The sequence below is a fragment of the Nicotiana tabacum genome, chromosome 5 (assembly GCF_000715075.1).
Source record: "Nicotiana tabacum cultivar K326 chromosome 5, ASM71507v2, whole genome shotgun sequence".
In the NCBI taxonomy this organism is placed as follows: Eukaryota; Viridiplantae; Streptophyta; class Magnoliopsida; order Solanales; family Solanaceae; genus Nicotiana; species Nicotiana tabacum.
In genome coordinates this window covers 135,300,728-135,309,387 of record NC_134084.1, presented here as the reverse complement: position 1 = coordinate 135,309,387, position 8,660 = coordinate 135,300,728, and positions in this window count along the sequence as shown.

The window sequence follows — 8,660 nt, the reverse complement described above, 5'->3', positions numbered from 1 at the left end:
TGCAACCGCAGGTCATGAACTTTTAAGTTTTTTAGATGCATACTCGGGATATAACCAAATTAAAATGGATCCTGGTGATGAAGAAAAAACTTCTTTCATCACAGACAGAGGGACTTACTGTTATAATGTAATGCCCTTTGGTCTCAAAAATGCTGGGGCAACCTATCAAAGGTTAGTCACCAAAATGTTCCAAGAACATTTAGGGAAAACAATGGAGGTATATATAGACGATATGCTCGTCAAAACCCAGCGATCTCATGATCATATTTCACATTTGTCTGTTACATTTGAAATTTTGCGAAAATTTAATATGAAACTCAACCCAGAAAAATGTGCATTTGGAGTTGCATCAGGTAAGTTTTTGGGTTTTCTTGTTTCTAACCGTGGTATTGAAGTAAATCCTTCTCAGATCAAAGCAATAGAAGAAATCCCTGATATCCTTACTAATAAAAAGGAAGTACAAAGATTAACGGGAAGAATTGCAGCTTTGGGGAGATTTATTTCCAAATCCTCATAAAGGTGTTTTAAGTTTTTCTCTGCACTCAAAAAGCAAGATCATTTTGAATGGAATGAAGATTGTCAACAAGCCCTTAGAAATTTGAAAGCTTATTTGTCAAAACCACCATTGTTGGCAAAACCAAAGGTGGGGGAAAAACTTCTCATCTATCTGGTCGTATCTGAAGTCGCGGTAAGTGTTGTTTTAGTCCCTGAGGACCAAGGTAAACAATCTCCTATTTATTATGTAAGTAAGTCCTTATTGGAAGCTGAGACACGATACCCACAGCTAGAAAAATTAGCATTAGCTTTGATCATGGCATCTAAAAAATTAAGACTTTATTTTCAGTGTCATCCCATTAATGTAGTTACTTTTTTTCCGCTTCGAAATATTTTGCATAAACACGAACTTTCAGGAAGATTAGCAAAATGGGCTATAGAACTAAGTGAATATGAAGTTGTTTATCAACCCAGGACCGCTATAAAGTCTCAAGTACTAGCTGATTTCGTGGCTGATTTTAGCCAGGGGATGCATTTAGAAGCAGAAAAAGAATTACTAGTTTTTAATGGTGCAAACCCGGGGACTTGGGTTTTATTCACTGACGGTTCATCTAATGTAAAAGGGGCAGGCCTAGGAATAGTCCTTGTACCACCTGTGGGTGAGACTATAAGACAGGCTATAAAATGTCATTCTATAACTAACAATGAAGCAGAGTATGAGGCTGTAATTGCAGGTTTAGAATTGGCACGAGAACTCGGCATAACACAGATTATAATCAAGAGTGATTCTCAACTCGTGGTCAATCAAATGCTGGGGACTTATACAGCCAGAGAGACACGAATGCAAGAATACCTCGCAAAGGTACGGGAGTTAATAAAACAATTCCAAACTTGGAAAGTAGTGCAGATCCCAAGAGATAAGAATGTAGAGGCAGATGCTTTAGCAAATCTCGCATCTGTAGCAGACGTAGCAAACAATACAAATGCTTCAGTCATACATCTATTTCATTCCGTTCTCGAACCTGATAAAAACGAGGTAAATTTTAATCATTTAACATGGGATTGGAGAAACGAAATTGTTGCTTTTTTACAGCACTGTACCGTGCCTAATGACAAAGGAAAGGCTCACGCGCTTCGCAAAAAAGCTTCTCGATATTGTTTATATCAAGGAAATCTTTATCGAAAGATGTTCGGTGAACCACTAGCAAGGTGTCTCGGACCCTCTCAAACAGAATATGTGATGAGAGAAGTACACGAAGGACATTGTGGGAATCACGCAGGGGGACGGTCACTGGTAAGAACATTAATTCGCACAGGATATTATTGGCCTAAGATGGAAGAAGAAGCAACCAGTTTCGTGTCCAAATGTGATAAATGTCAAAGATACGGCAATAATATGCACAAACCAGCTGAGTTACTACATCCTGTTATAGCCCCGTGGCCCTTTATGAAATGGGGAATGGATATCGTAGGTCCACTTCCACAAGCAAAAGGTCAGGTAAAGTTTCTACTTGTACTTACAGATTATTTCACTAAATGGGTAGAAGCAGGGGCATTTAAACAGGTACGAGAGAAAGAAGTTAAAGACTTCATATGGCGAAATATAATATGCCGCTTTGGAGCACCAAAGGAGATCGTGTGTGACAATGGACCACAATTCATTGGAGCTCAAATCACAGAATTTCTTCAAAGTTGGCAGATTAAAAGGATAACATCTACGCCATACCATCCAGTAGCTAATGGACAAGCGGAATCCACAAACAAAGTCATTATCAATAACTTGAAGAAGAGGTTACAGGATTCAAAAGGTAATTGGCCTGAGGTGTTACCTGGAGTATTATGGGCTTATCGTACAATGACTAAAACAGGCACTGGAGAAACGCCATTTTCAATGGTTTATGGTGCGGAAGCCTTAATTCCAGTTGAAATAGGTGAGCCAAGCACACGGTACGATCACGCAACGGAGGAATCTAATGATGAAGAGATGCGGATCAACCTTGATTTACTTGAAGGAAGAAGAGAAGATGCATTGATAAGGATGGCAGCACAAAAGCAAGTAATTGAACGATATTACAATAGGAAAGCACGCCACAGATTTTTCAAAATTGGGGACTTCGTGCTTAAAAAGGTGTTCCAATCTGCGAAGGCTGCCAACTCAGGAAAGTTAAGTCCAAAATGGGAAGGACCGTACAAAGTCTGTGACATTGCGGGAAAAGGAGCATACCAGTTGGAGACAATGGACGGTAAAATTTTACCCTCACATTGGAATGCCGTCCACTTAAAAAGATATTACTTTTGAGAAAGTACTTACGGTCAGGTATCACCGTGTTAAAATTTCTCTCTTGGATTATTAATATTTTACTAACGATTTTAGATGCTAGGCAAAATACCCTAACTCGTGCCAAATGATGAGTCACAACCTGCAAGGCAAAATGGAGTATTCTTAAATTCCTAGCCCAGGGTTACAATTAATCTGATGGAAATACACACGAGTTAGGCAGTCTTCATCTAGAATCGCACCTTCGAGTCCCGTATATCTTTTTGTTTCAGGAAAAGGGCCAAAGTAAAGGAAATAAACAAGTGCTCGAGGTTTCATACTTCACCTCTCAAACACTTGGGGGACTACAATATTGTACACAGATACGTGTAGAAATGCAGATATGAATATCGAACAAAAGTCGTCCACAAAGAGACAAGTGTTGAGTAAAAGTTACGAAGTCTTCAGCATTCATGAGAATAACAGAGTCATCTCTCAAAACTCATAAACAAAGTCACCTCTTAAACCCTTCTTAATATATAAAGATAGGGTCATGACTATGTACTGAAACAGGTTATGAAGAAAAACCTTGTTTATTCTATGTTATGTACAAATCTGTTGCAAGAAAAATAGTTACGAGAAAGTTGTAGATGTATTGTAATACATGTAATAGTCAAACACTTGTTAAAGTTTATGAATAAAAACTTGCCAAAGTTGTTTCATACAAAACGTGTGTATTCCTATTTCTTTCATCGTATTATAACACCATTATGAAGTTGAGACGTCTTCTTCATTAAGTGTCGATAAAATAAAAGGGCCCTCTTTTATAAGCCTCATGTTGATAATCCATGAGAAGAATCATAAAGCATTTTATAAGGATAAAAATGCTAAGCTATTCCATAAGTCCTAGATAAATAGGCAAGAATAGAATATACAGAAGTACCGATAAAACTTCTTAATATAAAAAAAAACTAAGTACAAACTTAATCAACAAAATATTTGTTTTATACAAATGCCCCATTATGATAACTAGGGACTTCATCAAAAGATCCCTTACAGCAATTTCATTTTCAGCTAGTCACTGAAGGGTTTGGAACAGCAGAAGTTTCACCCTCGGGAGCAGGAATTGCAACCCCAATTGCTGCAGTAGCCACTTCTTCATTTAAAAGTTCTTCCGTTACAGGAGCTTCAAGTACAGGAGAAGGAGTATTAGTAGATTGTTGACTTTTCTCGATGGTATCTACGACTTTGGCCAGTTCAGACTGCAAGTCAAAGCCTTCCTGAGCAGCTTCCATTAAAGCATCACGGCGAGATTTTAGGAATGCCCAACTCACTTCTATGTTGAAGTTCTCTTCCAGAAGCCCATATTCCTTTTCCCACATAGCAAGATCGTTTTTCAAGATTTGGTGCTCAGCTAAATGGGAATCAAGGGAAGCTTCAAGAGAGGCATGAGAACTCTTCAAGGCATGAATTTCGTCATAGGAGGTCTGTAAGTCAGCTTGAGCTTGAGTCAAGCTTTGCACTAACTCTCCTGCATACTCTTCTTTCTTAGCCAAAAGTGCCTTAAGCTCCCTAACTTCTTCACTAGCCTTTGATAATTGTTCTGACAAAGAGCATTCCAAAAGCTCTTTGTCTCTTTTAAATTGGCTTGAAGAAGCCTTGGCAGTTGCCAGTTCAGAAGTCAAACCACGGTTTTGCTGCTCCAGGAGGTTTTTATTTTCTTGCAACTCCTCTATGGTCCCTTGAGCATTCTCAAACTGTTCTTTCCAATTGGCTGCTTCAAGCTGGGCTCCCCTGGCTATTTCTTCGGCCTCGTGGACAGTTTTTTCAGACTCACGGGATTTTCTTTCCAGAAGGGAAATTCTTCCCATTAATTCCATACCAATGAGGTTAGCCTACAGAGACAACTCATAGAAATGAGGGATTGAAGATAAAAAAAACGTGTTGGTAAGAAGAGGAAAAATACCTTCAAAGTGGAATGAACTATGTCATTCATCAAAGTCAAACAGCTATGGCTCTCCATCTTCTTCTTCTCAATATTTCCAATTAGGGGCTCAAGCCAAACATCGGCTCTACCAGTCTTTCTCAAGAGGCTATGGTTGGCAGGAACTTCCAGAGTAACACTTCTCATAGTCATACTTCCACTGCTAGAACCCGTCTCTGTATGATGAACAGAGGGAAGAGGAGCAATGGAAGGAATGGAAGGAGAAGATATAGAAACAGGAATGGAAGGAGAAGATGTAGAAACCAACGCAGGAACGGACATAGGAGCGGTAGAAACTGGCAAAAGAACAGAAGTCGTCAAAACTGGTAAAGAAATACTTACGGTTGGCAGAGGAATGGAGGAAATAGGAACGAATGAGGAAAGAGGAGCTTCATCAAAAACAGGGCCGAGCTCGCCACTCCCGAAACCACTATCAAAAATATGCTGAATTGACTCATTATTATCTCTTGGTTCGGTGTCCTCGTCAGAATGGATCGAAACAGGCTCGGTGGTGGAGGTTCGAGCAGGAGTGTCTTCAATTTCATCATCAATGATTATTCGCCTCCTGACCCTTGGCCTGGTAATTAGGGAGGTACCCTCCTCTTCTTCAGAACTTTCTTTTATAGCTTTCTTTATTGGCAGCAAGGCTCGAGCCTTATCCAAATCAAGAGTAGCATTCGCAGACATGCGAATGGCCATAGCTACTTCAGCCGTCATTCCTCTAATGCCAAATCCTGATTAAAGGATTGATATACATGATCAAAATTGAGGAAAAAATGCTTAACATATTAAAATATATATATATATATATAAAGGGGCATACCATGTGTTTTGACCTTCCAGCCATGTAAGGAAGAAATCGATTTCCAAGTTCTTTGCTCCCTAGAAGCAATCTTCAAAAGTGAATCTACCCAACCACGGAAGTTGGGAATAGGTTCCACATCTCCCATGGTTGCTACAAAAAACCAAGAAGAGACGAGGTTAAAAATAAATTTCTTTTGAAATTCTCAAAAGTAGGTACGGTAAATAAAAGGAAACCTACGTTCAAAATTCCACTTCTCAAGGAAGGGAGTATTAGTTTCGCCAATCAAGTCCACCGTACGAACAGCAACGTAACGGATATACCATCCACGATCTTTGTCATATTCAGGATTTACCAGAACATTTTTGCTCCTTGCAGTTAAGGTAAAAACCCCATGGCGTATTAAGTTAGGGTGGTATAAATGAATGAGGTGAGAGAAGGTGAAATTGACATTGGCTTTGGAGGATAAGTATCTCAAACAAGCCACTGTTCTCCACACTAGTGGACCGATTTGGGCCAAACAAATTGTAAAGAAACGGCAAAAATCAAGAATAACTGGGTCAATCGGAGGATTAAAACCTAAAGTGAAGGGGTAAGTATAAACAAAAGAATACCCACTTCTAAAGGAGGAAATTCTCTGATTTGGGGAAGGAATTGACATTCGAAGACTATCCTTCCAGTTACAATCTTTTCTTATGGTGGGGATTGTAAGTTCGGTTACTATTGTAGGGTAAGTATCAGCTTTTTCTAAATTTGCAATTTGCTTTTGCAGAGACGTTTTGTCACTTTCAAAAGAAAAATCGCTGGGAACTATCTCATCAACTGAGGGTTCTTGAGAAGAATCAATAATTTCCCTACTTCTAGAAGAGGGGGACTTTGGGATATAACTCCTTGAAGAAGAACCAGAGGAGCCGCCTCAAGTAGATTCTAACCTTGTTCAAAGCCTACCTCCTCCGCCTCTTCTGTGTCTAACAGGGGCGTTGGGGAATTGGTCTAGAATTGGAACTTTTTTACGGTTAGGGTTTGAAGAAGACATTGTTAAGAAGGATAAGTCGAAAGAAAGTAGAAGTAAAGAAGAAAGTGTTTGCTGAAGATTTGTGAAGAAGGCAAAGGAAGAAAAAATTATGTATATAATGGGAACCGTCAAACTTAGAAGTGTAATGATGGAAAGCCTATAATAAAGGCAACTATCACTTCGTGAATAGTGAGAATGAAGAAGTCTTGAAAAAGGGTGTAAATAGCAGAATCAATCAGAAAATGACACATGGGCGGAACATTAAATGGAAAAGACTACTGAGGCGTTAATACTGTCATAAGCATTAATTGTGGCGAAAATTCCTTTTTTATGAAGATCCACTTCCCAATTATTTAATTGATAAATAAATGGAAAGTGGGGGGACTATCTGTATTGGGAAAAAACTGAGTTTATATTAAAGATGACGTGGCATGACACGTGGTTTGGTTAAATGGTCAAAGCGCAACAATTGACTAAGAGGCACGGATAGAGACAGCCACGGGAAGAGGAATTTAAATAGGCACGAGACGAAGTGCAGATACGAGTCTCGTACCAATTCAAGTCATTTACAGCCAACGGATTAGAAGGCATTAAAGACAAAGATCTGATGACATAAAGGAGTCCAAATTCATTATTAAATACCTGATACGTTAGAAAATTGGTATTTAATAGAAATGATTGTACAACGGCTTATTTAGTATGATTTATTACTCATAATTATACCATTAAAGCTGAGGCTTCATTCCTTTACCTAGAATTACCTATAAAAGGAAGAAGTATCATCATTTGTAAGGACACAGAATACTATTGGGAACTCATTGAAATACAAAATTATTTACTATTTTACCATCATTCTTAAAAGTATTTTATTTTCGTCTCTTGATTATCAGTAACCCGAATTTATTTTTAGCTTTGACCAAAGACCCAAATTTTTGGTTAAACACCGCTGCCCTACCATTTTAAAAAGAAAAAAAAATTTGGGTCCCCCGTCACATAAAAGGTGAAGAACGTAGGTCCCACATTCGAGTTGAGCTTCATATTATTATTGATTCACACTTCCGGAGTCAAAATTTCAATCTATTTGCTTTCCAAAAATTCTAAATCGAGGTATTTCGGTTTATTTTAAGTTGAAACTTTTATAATAATTCATACTATTTGATTTGTATGTGTTCTATTTCGGTTTGTATTTTTTTTTCGAAACTAGTATGTTAAATTTATCCGAATTTAATATTAGTGTTTTATAAAAAAATATAAATTTGTCTGTTAATATCTTGATTTATATATATGTGTTTTCATGTTGTTTTATGTTTTATTTGCAATTAAATTTATTTGTTGTTTATGTTTAGTTTAGATTACTTTTTAGCGTAGTAAAATCTAGACCTTTTTAGCATAGTAAAATGTAGACCCTTTGAGCGTAGTAAAATTTAGAGCCTTGTAGCGTAGTAATGTGTAGTATTTTAGCTTAGAATTCCTTTTGTTTAAGTATCTTATACTGGTAGTTGAAAATACAAACTTTGTACAATTAAGTTAATAATTGTATCAACACACATAATTACTAATGTTAATTTGGTGTCACTGGGCCTCAAAATATCGAGTCCGGAACCCATAGGTATATATATATAATTTGTACAATTAAGTTATTGAAAAATATGAATTTAAATTATAAAACAAACACATAATTATTAATGATAGTTTGGTGCCACTGGGCCTCAATATATATATATATATATATATATATATATATATATATATATATATATATATATATATATATATATATATATATATATATATATATATATATATATATATATATATATATATATATATATATATATTTGTACAATTAAGTTATTAAAAATATGAATTTAAATTATAAAATAAACACATAATTATTAATGATAGTTTGGTGCTACTGGGATTCAAATATCGAGCCTGGAACCCATAGGTATAATTTTTGTATAATGCTAAAAATTGTGTATCTCAAATAATTAATATTTAATATACAGAATAAAATACAATTAATGTTGTTTTAATTTACAGTTGACGACATGGACGCGACTATACATCCCGGCTCTCGGACTTTGGATCTATTAGCCCTACAGCC